General features: G+C 38.1%; 1 protein-coding gene, 2 long non-coding RNA genes and 2 other non-coding genes across 6 annotated transcripts in view; 2 read left to right on the top strand and 3 right to left on the bottom strand.

The window, feature by feature from the left end:
* On the top strand, positions 1 to 11,971 carry LOC137078945 (uncharacterized). 2 transcript variants are annotated; one of them, XR_010905378.1, is made up of 6 exons: positions 1 to 536; positions 8,506 to 8,569; positions 8,656 to 8,723; positions 8,863 to 9,147; positions 9,916 to 10,110; positions 10,319 to 11,971. It is a non-coding gene; the product is annotated as an uncharacterized lncRNA (long non-coding RNA). The 2 variants fall into 2 exon arrangements; XR_010905377.1 differs by having other exon boundaries at positions 9,916 to 11,971.
* LOC137078958 (uncharacterized) overlaps positions 8,943 to 18,541 on the bottom strand; it is an 11,059-nt gene continuing 1,460 nt past the window's right edge. Inside the window, exons 3-4 of the long non-coding RNA XR_010905381.1 lie at positions 9,939 to 10,048; positions 8,943 to 9,080 (exon numbers count right to left, since the gene is read on the bottom strand). This is a non-coding gene — a long non-coding RNA (uncharacterized lncRNA). The remainder of the gene's footprint in view (positions 9,081 to 9,938; positions 10,049 to 18,541) is intronic.
* The window catches only part of LOC137078889 (uncharacterized), a 21,554-nt gene continuing 20,094 nt past the window's right edge, over positions 17,082 to 18,541 (top strand). The window contains exons 1-2 of the mRNA XM_067446705.1: positions 17,082 to 17,259; positions 17,924 to 18,170. The gene's annotated coding sequence lies outside the window, so the exon portion shown is untranslated. The remainder of the gene's footprint in view (positions 17,260 to 17,923; positions 18,171 to 18,541) is intronic.
* LOC137088821 (U1 spliceosomal RNA) lies at positions 17,104 to 17,267 on the bottom strand. Its single transcript, XR_010907574.1, has one exon. It is a non-coding gene; the product is annotated as a U1 spliceosomal RNA (small nuclear RNA).
* Positions 17,923 to 18,113, bottom strand: LOC137088911 (U2 spliceosomal RNA). The gene has a single exon (XR_010907606.1). It is a non-coding gene; the product is annotated as a U2 spliceosomal RNA (small nuclear RNA).

Raw genomic sequence — 18,541 nt, forward strand, 5'->3', positions numbered from 1 at the left:
TTAAAGCTCGTAATACAAAGTCTTTCTACATGAAAGCAGAATTTTTCAATGTGTGACAGCATCTTGTATCATAACTAAGTCTCTGCAGTTTGTAACAAAGCAAACCGTGTGAAAATCCGGTAAAAACTCGGGGAGTTATGATCATTGTAGTTGAGAATACTTCTTCCTCAGTAGAAATAAATGCGGGGGGCGGCGCATTGGGGACCCATCCAAGATGGCGCCGCGCTGATACGTCCGCTCTAATAGGCAGCGTCAGTCTATGGGGCGTGTACGTATATTATGTCTATGCTGAACTGAAGACTACCAATCGCAGAACAGAGACGTTACAAATTGCCCGCGTCGTTCTGTGTTCTGTCTTCCGGTTTGAATCTCCACCGCATTTTACGGATTTATTACTGAACCGCTCGTGTAATGGCATGCACCAGCTTAAAACATTACAAGCTCATGTTGACTTTCGTTAACTTTTCAATAATTGAATCCACTTCACCGGCTACTTTGACAGCGATAACAGAAATATACAGAGCTACTGCGAAACCGTAAGTGCTGCAAACACAATTATCACAAGGTCTATTGGAAACTCATTCTAAATCACACTAAGTTACCCCTAAATAATTAAAAACACAAACGTTTGGTTTTATAAAGACTGCTGATCGTGTTAACTGCAATTAAACCGGACAGACGGCATTAAATAAGCCCTTGACATATTGATAGCAGTTATAATAACTCTTAGATTTAAATATGTAACTCCATTCATACAATATGATTTGATGGCATATCAACTGATTTTTTTTTTAACCTACATTAATGTACGGAGCCCCTAAAGGGACCTTTGCTAAAATATATAGACTTTCGCCTTATTTGCCTTATGATGTCCGGTTTGTGTACAATTTTACTGCCACTGGAAACAAGAGCATGGATGTGGATGCGCATTAATTAATAGACCTATTTAATTGAACCCTGGACTTCAGTACAAAGACATGGTTTCTGTTCTTCCATTTCGACACAGGTACATCATTTTGAGGTCTAGAAGCCCGTTTCGACGAAAATAATATTCAAGTATTGAATACGCCATTATTCAGCATCAACTCAACTTCAAGCCAGCTCCATGAATACAGGTGGATGCAACGTGTAAAGAAAACGGATTGCATTTTAGAAAATAACATGTTTGCTTAATTTCGAGCTCGCTAGATCCCATTGGTGCAAAACGCAGGAAAGCCAATTTAGAAAAAGTACCGAATTACATTTTGCACTTTGATTCTTATAACAAACTAAAGCCATATGGTATTTGCATAAATGGCTGTATTGACGACTTTTCAAGAAAGATCGTTTGGCTGAATGCATACACCACAAACAGTGACCAGAAGGGCATCTTTGTACCTTTTTAGAGTACAAATAAGGACAACTCCGGTGAGAAATGAACTTAGGTGTAATTAAAAGATGGTTAGAGAGTAGATCGTTCTCTGCGATGCGTTTTCATGAAAATCGAATGTAAAGAGTTTTATCTCTAAAGACAGATTAGCTTATAACGCTAGTTTATGGGGCACAGGGTAGTGAAATTAAATTGCTAGTTAATACCACTAACAAGGCTCAAAATAGCCTCACACTAACACCGTAGCATAATGAGGGTCCCTACAAGCAAACCAAAGCATTGAGAACTAGTGATGGCCAAATGAGGCTTCCTGGACCACTGAGGCTTTCCAGCCCATTGCTTCACCAAAAGGTTCATTTACCTGAAGCCTCATGAAAAAGTGTGCTCCCTAGTGACACCTGCTGTGCAAAGCAATGCATCGCACACAAATCTATTCATCCTGAGCAACCAAATTGTCATAGTGTGGGAATACCCTTTTTCTATTGCCTGTGTATTAATAAAGTATTTTACTCTGCCTGTATTAACCTATGCACACACAACTCACACAAACACACAGCTTTGTGTTCAACTATTCAGTAGTTCTTTGGGTTAGTGATGACAGTGAATGCCCAGAATGATCGTAAATAAATTATTGTGAGTGCAGTGCTGATTGGGAGTGCAATAGTGCAGTGCTTATGGGACTGGAATTGTGGAACAGCAAACTGCAACAGGGATGAGAAAAAGCTTTCCCTAATACAGTCTAGTATTATCATAATATTATTAATAATAATAATAGCAATAATATATATAATAATAACACTAGGCCTACTACTAAAATATGAGGGGCTGTACAAGCCATAATTCATTCTGGTACTCTCACACACATACACTCTCATTTCACATACATACATATATATATAGGGTTGGGCGATATCTCGATATTTAAAATATATCGAGATATTTTTTCAGCTCGATATGGATTTCGACATATCGTATATATCGATATATTGTTTATATTTAATTCTGATTCCGCCACTTTGCTTGTTTGCCTTCTCTGTGTTGTGCTCGCGGAGCCTCGCGCGCCTCCCGCCTCTTGCTTTTGTTCCCCCTCCCCTCGCGTGTTGTCTCATTGAACACGGCTGCTTCCACAACCAGGCAGGGACGTGCACAGGGGGGTTGCTCAGGTTGCCCGGGCAACTGCCCATATGCCCTTCTCGACTCACGTTGCCCTTCCGAGGTGGAAAAAAATAAATAAAAAAATCGTACAATGGATGCAGAATTTCACGTAGGCCTAGATACAAAAAAAAAAAAAAAATCGCAAAGCCTCGTTCACTTCCATATTCGGGTACCCGTCCGAAAGTGAAAGTCAAGCAATTGCTTGGGGCACCGAGCTGGCCTGGGGCCTCAAGACAGCGACAGGTTAAGAATAAAATGCAACGACAAACTGCTTGAGCGCCCCTTTGATAGTCAATGCAGTAAAGTGCAATGACACTGTTATCGGAATCCCCCTCAAGGGGGCCCTCTCAGTCGTCGCTGACAACAGCCACCCAACTACGCAATCTCTGCTGCCGGCAATACAAAACCTCCTCGGCGATCATGAAGCGGAATTATGCTTTAGGAAGCCAGAAAAGAAAAAAGAGAAAAAACAAGATAGTGGTAAGTGATAAATTACACTATATAAAATAGCTTTATTTGTACAAAAATGGTGTAATTTTGCAGCAGGTAGGCTAGCAAAAATATGTTTATGTTAGCTAACGTTACCTGCCTGGCAAATGCTGCTTGTAACAGTTAGTGCAACTTTTTTTTTTCAAACGGATGGAATACGGTTACATAGCTACTGTAAGATGTTTTTTAACGGGATAAGGAAGACGCAGATCTGTTCCAGAATAACTGTTTATCGTATTTAATGACATAAAATTGCTATAGCTTTGTAATAGGTTTTGATGAAAGTGGCATAGCATGCTATACTAACTATTTTTATGCTATGCATAAATAACCTGGAATAGTTAATATAGCATTAACTATTATTATAAACTTTATTTAACCAGAAAGAGGCAGAGGAACATGATTTTTTTCATAGCTTATCTTAATGTGCTAGTGTCGGGATATTTGGTAGTAACAGTTTATGCAAATATGATATTATTTTTATAAGTTACCAATGGATCTTGAACAGTTACTTTATTCGGTGTGGCAATTTTTACACTGTTGCATTTTGAAGTACAGTATCAGGACAACCCACATGTTTTACTGTTACTGTTTATTAACTATTTAACAAGGTATTATAGTCATCTATTGCAACTTCATAATAACCATCCAGATAATGTTTATAGACAGTTTACAAACCAACTAGTAACCCTTAACAAAGTGTTAGGAATATTTGGTCTGTCTATCTATGTAATGTTTATAGATGTTTTAAAAATGGTTTCTTAAAGTTTTACAAACATTTTTTAATCATTACCCGTTTATCTGTAGAAAGTTAGCCATGTCCATTTTGCTTGGGGCCCCCAAAATCCTTCTAACCGCCTTGGCTGAGCCTGCATGAGCGGCACTAGAAGGAGATTGTCGCCGTTGTCGGGTGAGACTTAACGTTGTCGGAAAGGTATAACAAATGGACGATCATAAACTGTTGATGGCAGTTAAATTAATATTGTCTTTTTTTATTAGACTATTGATATTGACTGGTTTGAGTTCTTTATTGGTATAGGCAAGGGAAATGGCCTCAAACGCACCAAAATGCAGGAAATCACATCTACGAAATAAAAGAAATTCTTGTCGAAGAAACCCCCAGACCCCCCTGCAAAAAAATAGCCCCACCTATAATATTTTTCCTGAGCAGAACATAAATACCACTAGGGGGCATTGAAATAATAATGATAATGGCAATAACAATAATATGTAATTGGACAGATCATGAGGGGTGGGGGGGTCCCTTTTTTAGGTCAGAGCAACTGCCCCTCAAAAATCCTGTGCACGTCCCTGCAACCAGGTGAGGATTAGTTATCATGTTGACAAGCGCGCACGTTGTTCAGGACTCAGCTTAGAGACCATGTTTTCCTTCTAGCACAACTGCTTGCTAAAATTCATAAAGAAATATTAATGTTCATCATAGTTCAAATCGCACGTTTCACCCACAGTCAGGTGATTGACACTGGTGCGAGACGCGGTCGCAATCATGCCAGTTTATGATCAGTGTCTAACTGATCGCATAGTTTTCGGTTAAAATGTCAAAATGATCGCATATCATTTGATAACATTTAAAAAGTATTGCAATATCATTGCTATTATTATTTTGTCAGCTTTATCACGGGATTATGATGAATAGGTCTATTCACGTTTTAACCAAGAGGGAAAAACACGACATCCCGGGTGTCCTGACACGCGGTGCTCTTCTGTAAGTTGTACTGTATCATATTATCATATAGCCTACCTTCTGACATTCATATTTCGTTCTGTAACTGGAAAAGAAGGGAAGTTCAGCTCATGTGTAGCCTACATGATCTGCATGATGAGTTTGAATTTTGTCAAACTCATGACAAGCATCACTGTGTGAATTTTGATACAAATTTAACAGGGAATGGTGTTATGACAAAATCAGTTTATTTATATCTCAGTCATGCCCCCATCTTTCTGCAAAATGCTTACTGTTTACTTTAACTGTAAAAAAGGGAGTCTTTGATTCATTGTTTGAAAGCATGAAATAAATGAAAAGAAGGCAATATTATTTATTTTCTTTTACAGTTAAATTATTATTATTTATGTAATCAGGGAGTTTTTTTTAAATGTCGCAAAAGCACTTGACTACCTCTTTGCACTTCAAAAAAAAAAAAAAAAGTTTTTGTGGTATTTGGCATATTTGTTTTTGCTGTAGTTTTTAGGGGGTTATTTTTCCTGTAAAGATATCGAGATATATATCGTATATCGAGATATAGCAAAATATATCGAGATATATTTTTTGCTCCATATCGCCCAGCCCTATATATATATATATAAAAATTCCAGTTCTTGCTGTTTTTATCCTCTGTATGAGCCTGAAACTCGCTGACGCTCCATCTGTCGTATTTTTTACAATCCATTGTTGATTAGAATAGCATATAGTCTGCTCTCACACACATACAATAGGCTATATATATATATATATATATATATATATATATATATATATATATATATATATATATATATATATATATATATATATATATATATATATATATATATATATTATAATTACGTCGTATAGGTATTACAACTAGGCTAATTTACTCTAATAATCTACTAAACTAAGTATAATGTAAAATAATATATAATACAGCTATGATATATAATGATATCGCTACTACATACAACCAACACCTCAACACCAATGCAAATGCCTACTGCAAACCCCACAAGAGCCGCGAGGTTTCGAACCACTTTTATCTGAAAGCGATACTCAGAATGAAGCAATGACGTAATCAACAGAAAACGAGGCCTCGTTTGTCATCGTCACGTGATTTTCACGGAAACGATACAAGCCTCGAATCGGGGCTTCATCTGGAACGCCCCTTTTTGCTCGACACAAGCTCCGGGGCCTCGCTTCAGATGTCCCATCACTATTGAGAACTTTGTAAGAGTACAAACAGTTTAATAAGAAGATACTTTATACAAACAGTTGCATTACGCGTTCACGGACAGGCGCCGTCTTGAACAGTCTCGACGAATCGATCCACGAGCGCTGTTCTAAGTGAGCTGGTCGATAGGAATTAAGTTTGTGAAATGTAATAACGGACATTTTTATTTTTATTTATTTATTTTCTCTGCTGCGTTCAGTGTTTTCTTCCGGAAACAACGGACCATATGAGATTCCAAGTCACAGTTCATCACTTAGCAGAGCGTTCGTGACTCGACGAGTCGAGACTGTTTTCCAAGATGGCGCCTGTCCGTGAACGCGTCTTTATAAAGTATCTTCTTATTAAACTGTTTGTACACTTACTAAGTTCTCAATGCTTTGGTTTAAATGTAGGGACCCTCATTATGCTACTGTGTTAGTGTGAGGCTATTTTGAGCCTTGTTAGTGGTATTAACTAGTGATTTAATTTCACTTACCCTGTGCCCCATAAACTAGCGTTAAAAGCTAATCTGTCTTTAGAGATAAAACTCTTTACATTCGATTTTCATGAAAACGCATCGCAGAGAACAATCTACTCTGTAACCATCTGTTAATTATCCCTAGGTTCATTTCTCACCGGAGTTGTCCTTTAAGATACTACTTTGAACTTTTTTGTGCTAAAAAAAAGGTACAAAGATATACTTTTAAGGGTACTGCCCCAGTGACAAGCTGTTGTACCCCTAAAGGTACAGTATTTTACACAATTTCTCTGTGTGAAGGGTGAATATTTTCTTGTGAACAATCTCTTTAGACTTGTATGCTAAAATTTCCCTGGATGTAGGCAATGCAATAAGCATCAAATGCAAAATCGTAAGGGGTTTAGAACACAGTTTGGGGTCATTTTATTGATTATTATACTTTATAGGGGGGGTGAAATGCTGTTTCATGCATACTGAGCTTTTTACACTGTTAAAGACTTGGATTCCCATCCTAAACATAGACAAAGTTTCAAAAAACTAAGTTGGACGTTTGATAGAGTATTTCTGTGTCACAAATACTCCTTCCGGTCTCTCACAAGTTTCGGAGAGTTTTTTTTTGAGTATGGGTCGACTTGATGTCAACGGGATAAAGGTTCACGATCGTGCTTTGGAAGCAGGCGGTGAGTAAAACTGCTTCAAATGTCTGAGTGTAGTTGGATATCGTCGCGTGAGTAAAAATCAGTAAACAACATGATTGTATAGTTAATTTATCAATGGAGCATGCGATCTATGGTGTGTGTTTAAATACATTTGTTTAGCTGACCACTATAGGTGTCAGTTTGTTTATTGTAAAACCACCTAAACATAACGTTAAACTTAGTTACTTTGTTCACGCAAAGCACATTCAAATGCGCTACTCCATTGTTTTTCTATGTAACACTAGTAGTCTGACATGCAAAACCGCTTTGCTTGCGATTGCTAAGGTTTAGTCACATACAATAGTCCATAAACCAAATCATGTCCTCACAATCCACAAGTAAACAAACGCAAATGTTGACAAGCCACTAAATACAGTAACGTTACATACCACAGAGACGGACGTCCTGATGTTGTTGCTTCTCCGGTTCAATTTATTTTAGCCTCCGGATCGGATTCTGTATCTATAAGTCGAATCTGATTGATAGCCATGGTTTATTTAGGGTAGCGCTTTCTTTTCCACGCTTAACGCTCTCGAGCAGTAGCTGCGCGCTCGTCATTCTTTAGCTCCGCCCACACGATATGCCCCCAGCCGCTCGTTTTTTTCAGAAAGACTCGGTACAGCCTATCTTTCTTTTATAAATATAATAAAACTAAAGACTTTTTGGAGATATGAAGGATGCAATACTAATTGTACTTGCACAAGTGAATTGCCATTGTGTATGAAATGTGCTATATAAATAAACTTGCCTTGCCTACTCTATAGGTACTCAAGATTGACATGAGATTGACTGAAACTGAGTGCTTCACCCCCTTTTAACACAGACAATGTACTGCTGACATCTAATAATGTTTGCAAACATAGCTACTCAAACTGACATTGTTTTTTTCTGCATTACAATAAGTTGTAAAAGTAAAGCTTGCAAGATATATTGAATTAAATAAAAGGTACAGTGCACAGTTATAATAATGCTAAAATACCTACACCAGAAACTGCACAGGTAACCATTATTGTTGTTGTTGAAAAGGTCCCTTTAGGGGCTCTGTACATTAATGTATTTACTATAAACGTATTACGACTCCTAAATTTCCTCACATGTATAACTGGAGTTTGCATGCAGTCATTTATAAAAGACTTTTCTCAAATATAAATTATGCTACATTCACCCATAACCTACTTACTAGCGGAAATAAATGGATTACTAATCAACTGGTAAACAACTAAACCCTATTATTATGGGTCAACTATATACTAATCCTCAGTATGGCATTTAATGTCATTGTACCTTAAGAAGGCCACAGCAGTCATCTGCATTTTTTTAATCAAAAGGCTCATTTCATTATAGAAAATCTAGGTACATTACTTGTTTTATTTATTTTTTAAAAATATATAGCTCTTCCATCAATGATCCTTCTTGTCTGGACGATACTCATTTATTAGAGGTGATGGAGTCTACGGTAATCAAAGTCTTACTTATTTACGTCAAAGACTTTCACATGCACAGCCACATCCACTGCCATGACTATTGACATGTTCTCTGTAGCGTCCCAGACTCCACATCTGTATCCCCTGCCACATCAAAGATGTCAGCCCATTACCTCGACTCCAGAGGTGCAGTACCTTCACCAGCTTAATCTGACCTTTGGCAAATACAGCGGCCAACGTTGATGGTGGAGGATGATGTTGGCTACATTAAGCAGTAAGTATCCACTAAAATAATTAGTTTTTCCATAAATTAATGATCCTTCAGGCTGACCCGCAAGCTGGGACCACGAGAGGAAAATGGCGTAGAAGGTGTACAGCTCAGTGCAGCAGTGGCTGGTGATGAACGCTGAGGACATCATCGCGTCACTAAAGTGATTTAGACGGCTCATTCTCAACAAAGAGGAAGGTTTCGCCTGATGAGGGCTTGCACTGAGGGCAACACCATGGCCAAGGTGTGGAGACGGGTCCTGGATAAAGGAGTACCTGCAAAAGAAGGACTTATTTATACACCACCCTCCTCAGCCAATACAAAAACCTGGGAAGATCACAAGTAAGTCGGAGTTAATTGTTTTCTTAAGTGTTTAGGCAAAGACTAATAGCACACTGCGATTTTTCAAAATCCTTTGCGAATTTCCCTTGTCAGACTGTACGAACATGATCCCCGATGTAAGCCGTGTCACACTGTAAGATCTCAGTTGTCATTAATGTCAGACTGCACGATAGTTAAGGCGCGCTAAAAACGGACGCGCGCAAGAAAACTCGACCGGAGTTTTATATCATCAATGAATGACGCGTTGGGTGACAGTGAGCTGCATTACATGCGGGACTGAAATGCTGGCTACAAAGAAATCTCTAGCTCTCGTTTTGGTCATAGTTTGTCTTGAAAAACCGAGATATTTGACTGTCGTTGTAGGAGAAGTCACACTGCAGGATTCTGTGCCAAATCTTCTGACACTGCCAGAATTTCGTCTGAGGTCAAATTTGATCGCAGCGCTCATTAATCGGCTGCTGGTGAACATGTCAAACTAACGACCAAAGATGTCAGATTTTAGCCTAGGATCTGAGGAATCTTTTAGGATTTCCTAAATTTGTCTCAGACGGCTAAATCGTGGCCAAAATCGTACAGTGTGCACCCGGCTTAACATACATGAGTGCAGATTTCCATCTGACAAACACAGCAGAAGTCCTCACTGTAACAGGAACAAATAACCTCCATTCAATCTCTGAGGTGTTTTTTTTTAACCATCAATAATAATTCAACTCTGAAATAAACCCCAATATAAAGGTTTGAATCTCTTTGTTTTGTATTTATTATCAGATCTACAAGAAACTTTTTCTGACCTCTGAGGAATCCACGGACAAACTGCGGCCTGAAGGTACAGACGGGTCATCAGTGCCTGGAACAAGCTTGACCTCCATGATCGCAGGATCCAGCAATTCGTGGCTTCATCCTGATTGTGGAGGAAAGGCTCAAGGGTTAAATCTGGGCACATTGTGGCCAACCCAATAAAAAGTACAGGAAAAAAAGATCTATTGTGAAAAATCATCCATTTCCAAAGACCTTGCTGGACAGACTTTTGAGAACTTTACAAACTAAATGATTGATTGCAGTGAAATATATTTATGTTTATAATTTGTTGTGGTTTAATAATGGCTTTCAGTACTCGAATAATACTATCAATAATGTAGACTGTATCCTTGCCTATTTTCTCTGCTTTCAGGGGATTTTAGCAACCAAAGAAAGAGCTGCCATCACTAAAGCTGCTGAGGAAGGCCTTTTTTGCTGAACACAGATCATGTTCACGTTTGGGTAGGGCTGGACAATAATTCAATATCAATATATATCGCGATATAATTTTTTTCAATAACGGTGATATGATTTTTAAACACATTTCCGATATTTCGATATGACTGACGTTCAGGGCGCAGCCATCAGAAAGAGCAGAACACGATTGGCTTCTTGCGTGATGACGTACACCACGGACACGCAGCCAGTGCTCAGCAGCAGTAGTAGGCTGATAGATCCATCGAATTTACTGACTTCTCCCGGATATGATGTCAAGACTTCGTTAGCTGTATGAAATCATAAACAGGCATCGATATCGTTTTGATTATTTTACAGTAGCCTATAAATAAATATAATTTCGTTCAGTTAGTGAACAGACGCCATAAACTGAGCTCAGACCGGCGGCAGGAATCAGATTTAATTTATCACGAGTGAGAAGACGATATACGGCGGAAGATTCAGTTTCAAAACTAAATGTAAAAGCGCCTATTTAAACAAGATTGTCATTGTAGCCTACTATACTGTTCTGTTCTGTTTTTCATTAAGAACAGTATTGATGTTAATATTAAACACACCATTCAATCAGATTACTCCCAAATTGATTATCATTCTAAAGTGAAAGTATAATCCGTGCGGGCGCGGCTGCACGGGAATTCGTAACTGTGCGCATTACGAATGCAGACTTTATTCTTCGTGAAAGATAAAGATAGAAATGCTCACAGGAAGAAAAAAAGCTTGCAAAAATGATATACAATCCGCCTAATCCTGGCCAAATCACAGAGATGTCGATTCGCACGGGACTAATATTATCACAGGACCTCGGTGTTCGGCGAAATATGGGTCATTTGCGGGGGAATTTTTACTTTACAAATTACAGATGGCCGATTCGCACGGGATTAAGATCACAGACATTCTCTGCAATTATTACAAATCGATATTAAACTTCAGGTTTCAGTGTGCTGCAAAATGTGCCGGAGAGGTGGGTGTAACAATCGACATAGCTGCATCAATCTAATGTCTAAAAATACGATGACAAGCGTTAAAAATAATCCATGTAGACTATTTTTATGTAAGAGGCAAGTGGCACATTTGTTTTAATACTTTCCACATTTGCACACAATGTCATGTATTAACACCAATGCATTCATTCTCGTTTAAATTACCTTTCAAAGCTTGTGAAAGACGGTCAGACATGGCTTCACGATAATGTATCATTTGCTCGTGTTTAAAGCCTTGCAAAAAGCAGCGTGCACTCATCTCAAGCAGAGCACAAATAGGCCACTGAATTGAGTCTTCTTTTATTTATTTTTTGTGCATCAGTAGATAAAGGTATAGTTTTGCATAAAAGGAGAATATAGCGCTATGAATCGTTCTTCACTGAAATTTAAAACTTAAAAGAAAATGCTCAATAAACTGCGTCTGCGAAGTGAGAGTCTTATGTTTATTTGACGGTGATTTCACATTTCTTGTTCGTATAAAGGCTAAATACAAATAAAAGGTGAACATTAATTTATTTGTACCGTTTTTATTTCTAAAATATTATAAAGTTTTATAGGAGGAGGTTTCATAGACTTGGCAAATTAATTTTTCAAAAGTTTGGAGGTATACAGAAATCCCTTGTGGCAGTTCTTGGTAGTTTTTCTAAAGCTTTTATATAGTTCATATCGATATCGAAATTATATCGTATCGACCAAAATTAAGAAATATATCGTGATATAAATTTTGGCCATATCGTCCAGCCCTACGTTTGGGAAAGTCTTGAAGTATGTCTCCACCAAGATATCCGATAACATTAGGGCTTTTTCTATAACACACTATCTTGTCCCTGGTAGAGATCAATACATTATCTTAAGTAATGAACAAGATTATATAATTTTTATGTATAATAATATAATATAGTACATAATGACATCAATAACAATGACAGTCATGCAGCAACATGTTTCTTCATATAATCAGGCACAATCACAGCTCAGAGTCTGGTGCCTCAGCTTCACCAAATATTTTTGTTGCTGGGGATACTTTAAATCACCCCAATTCTGTCTCACACACATATTTCGAAATCACTGTCAAGTTAAGTTTATATTCTTCACATTCATTAATGTATTAAACATTTGCATTCCATAGAAGTCTCCTATTTCCCTTACTTTACTTAAAGGGATTGAGTCATTCAGCAGCTCCAAACATAAATTGACCAAGTTTTTTATAGATAGACAAACGTAATATTAAATTCAGTGTCTAATATTCTAAAAAACTGTTTTATAAATGCCATTTAAAAGATTTAGCAAAAAACTATAAATACAAATGCATTTGAGCATAGATGAATGACTTTCATTCTCCATAAACTATCTAGTCAGCCACCAGTTGCGCAAGTTCTCCCACTTAAAAAGATGAGAGGCCTGTCATTTTCATCAAAGGTACACTTCAACTATGAGAGACAGAAAGAAAAAACAAATCCAGAAAATCACATTGCAAATGATGGTGGAAAATAAGTTAATCTCAATACTTTGCTATATACCCTTTGTTGGCAATGACAGAGGTCCACCGTTTTCTGTAAGTCACCACAAGGTTTTTACACACTGTTGCTGGTAGTTTTGGCCCATTCCCCCAAGCAGATCTCCTCTACAGCAGTGATGTTTTGGGGCTGTCGCTGGGAAACACAGATTTTCTATGGGGTTGAGACTCTAGGACCTTGAAATGCTTCTTATGAAGCCACTCCTTCATTGCCCGGGCAGTGTGTTTGAGATCATTGTCATGTTGAAAGACCCAGCCACGGTTTATCGTATAATGCCCTTGCTGATGGAAGGTGGTTTTTCCTCAAAATCTCAATACATGGCCCATTGATTCTTTCCTTTACACGGATCACTCGTCCTGGTCCCTTTGCAGAAAAACAGCCCCAAAGCATGATGTTTCCACACCCACGCTTCACATTAGGTATGGTGCAACTCAGCACTATTTCTCCTCTAAACACAACAAGTTGAGTTTTTACCAAAAAGTTCTATTTTGGTTTCATTTGACCATGTGGCATTCTCCCAATCCTCTTCCGGACTTTGGTCCCAGCTCTCTGTAGGTCATTCACTCGGTCCCTCGTGTGGTTCTGGGATTTTTGCTCACCATTCTTGTGATCATTTTGACCCCACGGGGCGAGATCTTGCCTGGAGCCCCAGATCGAAGGAGATTATAATTGGTCTTGTATGTCTTCCATTTTCTAATAATTGCTCCTATAGTTGATTTCTTCACACCAAGCTGCTTACCTATTGCAGATTGAGTCTTCCCAGCCTGGAGCATGTCTACAATTTTGTTTCTGGTGTCTTTTGACAGCTCTTTGGTCTTGGCCATAGTGGAGTTTGGAGTCTGACTGTTTGAGGTTGTGGACAGGTGTCTTTTATACTGATAACGAGTTCAAACAGGTGTCATTAATACAGGTAACGAGTGGAGGACAGAGGAGACCCTTAAAGAAGAAGATACAGGTCTGTGAGAGCCAGAAATCTTGCTTATTTTGTAGGTGACCAATTACTTATTTTCCACCATATTTTGCAAATACATTCATTAAAAATCAGACACAGGGTTCGTACGGGTGCTTGAAATCCTTGAAAGTGCTTGAATTTTGATGTTGTGTTTTCAAGGTTTGAAAAGTGCTTGAATTTTGGATAAGGTGCTTAAAAATGCTTGAAATTGTAACTATTTCTTTTACAACAAATACCTATCTGACTAAATAGTTCGTTTATTAAATGTAGAAATAAAATGTTGGAGAGCCTAAAATGAAACCTGCTGTGCTCGCGATCTGCCTCTCTATTTCCGTGTGACTCCGCCCCCATGTTTTCGTTTCATTGAACGTTGGCTGAAAGATGCTAAATACGAATTTTGGATCAAACTGGCACAAACCCCACGAAGTGCCTCCTGTAAAGTTTGCAAAAATACATGCAGCTTTTCACTATATGGGCGAGTCTGCTCTTTCGAGTCACATGAAAGGTAGGCTAAGTCATAGACTTTCAAGTAAGCTAACTAAAGTAGTTTAACGTTACTGTAGCCTACACATTAGCGCCTATTTGTTTAACTTGCGCTATTAACTGCTAGCTAGGAATTCGCATTAGTGACAGAGTATATGTATAATGTGATAATGTAAGATTAGCATGTCCGTTATGGCATGTTCATTTGTGGAATAGGCAGTGAACGTAGCCACAAATTTAAACCTACAAACATTAGCTCAGTGCATAAAAATAGTGTCAGATGATCATACAAGTAACCATGGGCGTAGATTACGCGGGGGACGTGTCCCCCTCACTTTTAATAAAATGTATTTTCGTCCCCCGCACTTTTACTGGGTCTCACCGATGCTAGTCGACCCGCTCCGAGCGGGATCCGAACCGGCGTTACCTGCGCGGGGGCGGGCAAGTTAACAGGGACGCTAAAAACAGCTCTCTCTAAACTCGGTTGATTGCGCGCTTCTTGAGGTCACGGTCAAATGTATTTACATAGAAACCAATGTGAATATATCAAGATTTAAATTCAGAGACAAAAAATAATCTATGCATGACCTGTCATTTTATTCGCATCTAAATATGAGGAGGCGCTTCATCCACTTTTGGAAAGTCCAAAAGTGGATTCGTAATATCCAGTCACGCTGGAGCTGCAGCTGAAGGAAAACAATCGTTATGAGAGATGAAACGTGACGACGACAATCAGACGATTGCGACAATATATATGCTTTATGTGTGTTTTTCAAGCCATCTCAATGTAGGCTATTGATGACAATAAAGTATAGGCTATCATATGAATAATGCAGCTTTTAATGTTTAGTATCTTCTGCTCACCAAGGCTGCATTTATGTAATCAAAAATAGTTCAAACAGTAATATTTTGAAATATTATTACAAATTAAAACAGCTTTTTTCCTATGTGAATATATAGTAATTTATTCCTGTGATCAAAGCTGAATTTATCATTACTCCAGTCTTCAGTGTCACATGATCCTTCACTAATTATTCTCATATCAGGATTTAATAATCAAGAAACATTTATGATTATTATCTGTGTTGAAAACAGTTGTGCTGCTTAAAAATGTTGTGGAAACCATGATAGCCTACATGTTATTTTTCAGGATTCTTGAATGAATAGAAAGTTCAAAGGATAGCATTTATTTGCATTCATTAAAAATGATCATCTTTTGTAATATAAAAAATATCACTTGTGATCAATTTAATGCATGTCTGATCAACAAAACTATTAATTTATCTCTTTTTTTAATTTTACCACAAATGTTTAGATGGTTTCCACAAAAATTAAGCATCACCATGAGCAGCACAACTGATAATAATCATAAATGTGTGTTGATCATCAGATCCTCATCTGAGAGTGATTAGTGAAGGATCATGGGACACTGAAGACTGGAGTAATGATGATAAATTCAGCTTTGATCACAGGAATAAATCACACTTTACTATATATTCACACAGAGAACAGCTGGTTTACATTAGAATATATATTTTTACATTGCATAAAATCTATGGAATGTTAATGCACAAGTGTTTGTAGGCTAGTATATAAACCAATTATAAAATTGGCACAAAAAATAATAAGAGAATAATATTATAGATATTAATTAGTGGTTATTGTTCAGCAGTGTATTTGATATCTTGCCCAATTAAAAGCAAGAGATGCAATAAATTATATTGGTCCAAAAAAAAAAAAAAAAATTCTGTCCCACTCACTTCTGAAAAGATGGCTTTTCTGAATTTCACACGGGATTAGACACATAATTCTACAAATTCCTGCAGATTTTGCGCTCATATCTGAAGTGGGCACATACCGTTATAAAGCCGACCTCTGACATACAAGTAAATAAAATAAAAAATAGCTCCTTTTCCCAGCTAATTAATGGTCAAATACACACAAAAAATGTTACACTGTTCATCTGGGTGTGTATTAACCTAAATACAGCCGTAAACGATTCAGAAGAATGAGTAACAGGAACAGTGTTTTGATTCCACACTCGCGTCAGGTCTTAAAGGGGCAGCAGTTATTCAAACTACAAAAAGACAAAAGATCACCTGCTGCTCTTTACTGATCATATAAAGTGATCTCTTCAGAAGAAATACTTGATTGCCTAGACTTTTAATAGACATACACACACAAATTTTTTTTAATTAAAAATAGAAAAGGTCAATGAGGTACATGTGACTGACTGTCTAACTCAAAGACGAATGTTTTCATTTTTAAAATGTTCAATAAATGAATTGAAAGTGAAGTGAACCCGTCGAGTGATTTTGTTTAGGGTAAAGGCAGGTCAGATAGTAAGCAAAATCTACTTAGACAGTGATACATTTAAAAGAAATAAAACTTGATTTGGTTAAATATCTGATCCTGCTGCTTTACGAAACACGATTTTGGCTGTTTATAGTATTATTATCTTTTTAATGTGATGATAAAGTGTACTAAATAATAATTTTGACAATGTATTGGTATGTAATTTACAGCGGTGTTAGGTGCTGGAAAAATCATTAAAATTGACCTTGAAAGTGCTTGAAAAGTGCTTAAATTTGACCTTAGAAAAGGTGTACGAACCCTGCAGACAGTGATTGCATATAGTTGAAGTGATAATTACCTATGATGAAAATTACCAGTCTCTCATATTTTTAATGGGGATACTTATAAAAATGGGTGGTTGATTAAATACTTTTATGCCCTAATGTATTTCAGTTCTGTCTTTTGACCAGTAAATCAGGGGAGAGCGCGAACGCAGTCCCCCACTACCAGAAATTATGCAGTCGAGATTCCCACATTTGGGGAATTCGCAGGGGTCAGCACAACCGGAGTGCAATGGCTGAGCCTCGCCCTGGGTGAACCACCTTCATGATCATGGTGTCTCCCCTGCCAGGTAAGTATGAGTTCTCCATCCGGCCTGTAGTGTGGCCACTGAAGGGAACATCTTTCTCAGCCACGGTGACACTCACTTCACTACACACGGTTCATCACCACAATCTATGCTAACCCCTATATCTATACTCTAAAAACAGCATGACCGATGACTGAACAAGATCCAGAGTTTAGAGTCAATCAGTCTACGCTGACTGTTGACAAACAGACCTTATGATTAGCCGAGAGTCTACATTTCCTGTACAGCCTACTGTAGATCTCTCTACCAATCATAGTGAAGATCTGACTCAACTCCACCAATCAGGCAAGAGAAACACGTGCTTCGCATGCAAAAAGGTGCAGTTAGCGCATCTACCAGCAGGGGCAAACTGGACTAATAAACCCAATTGTGACCCACTGCTTTTGCACACACAAGTTTATTGAATAATGCCTACGGTATCAGATGCAGTTTAAAAAAATAAATAATCTAGTGGCATCACAACACAGCATTCTGTAAATATTACGTTGGTTTTCCATTCCAAACATAATTTACCTTTACTGGTATATGACCACTAACAACAACAACAACAGCTTTAACACACACCATAAAAATAACAATAACCTCTACTGCTATTAACCTCTGCTACCATACAAGATTAATTCATTTCTTACTTTGACCACTTTAGGGGGGTGCACCGTTCCCGGAAGTACTGCAATACCAGGTCGATGCGTGGAGTGGACGAAGCAAGCCCCTATTCCATCTCCCTGTTCCAAAAATCAATTTAATATATGGTGCCCGGGTAGGGCACGTATCAGATATTAAACTGATAAGAACAGATACTACACTTGATCTTAGCCAAAAGGCCGAGAAGCGATACCCACAAATGGCCACCAGAAGCAACCACATTCTTGGAGACAGCAAATAAGATGATGGTAAGCTTAATTTTTTATTTTTTTTTACTCAAAGTTAAGTCACTTAGGTAAGGCTTGTAAGTTAATTAAGCCCCATTACTTGAGCACTGGTCGTTCACAACGCAGATATAGAAAAAGGCTCGAGAAATGGGTGTAGAAAGCTGTGGAAAGGGGGGAGGGTAAAGGGTGGGAAGAGGGGAGGAGACAGTATGAGGGGGGAGGGGTTCAATAAATAGACCTACAGCCATAGAGGGAATGCATCAACGTCACTTTCCTGCCGTAACACGCCCCCCTCAGCCGGAACTGAGAGGCAGAAGAGCTGCTGCGTGACTGGAGTTAATGGAGGAAAACACGAGTAGAGCAAACGATCCTTACAACTTACCAAAGATTCA

This window comes from Pseudorasbora parva, chromosome 1 (genome assembly GCF_024679245.1).
Source record: "Pseudorasbora parva isolate DD20220531a chromosome 1, ASM2467924v1, whole genome shotgun sequence".
Lineage (NCBI taxonomy): Eukaryota > Metazoa > Chordata > Actinopteri > Cypriniformes > Gobionidae > Pseudorasbora > Pseudorasbora parva.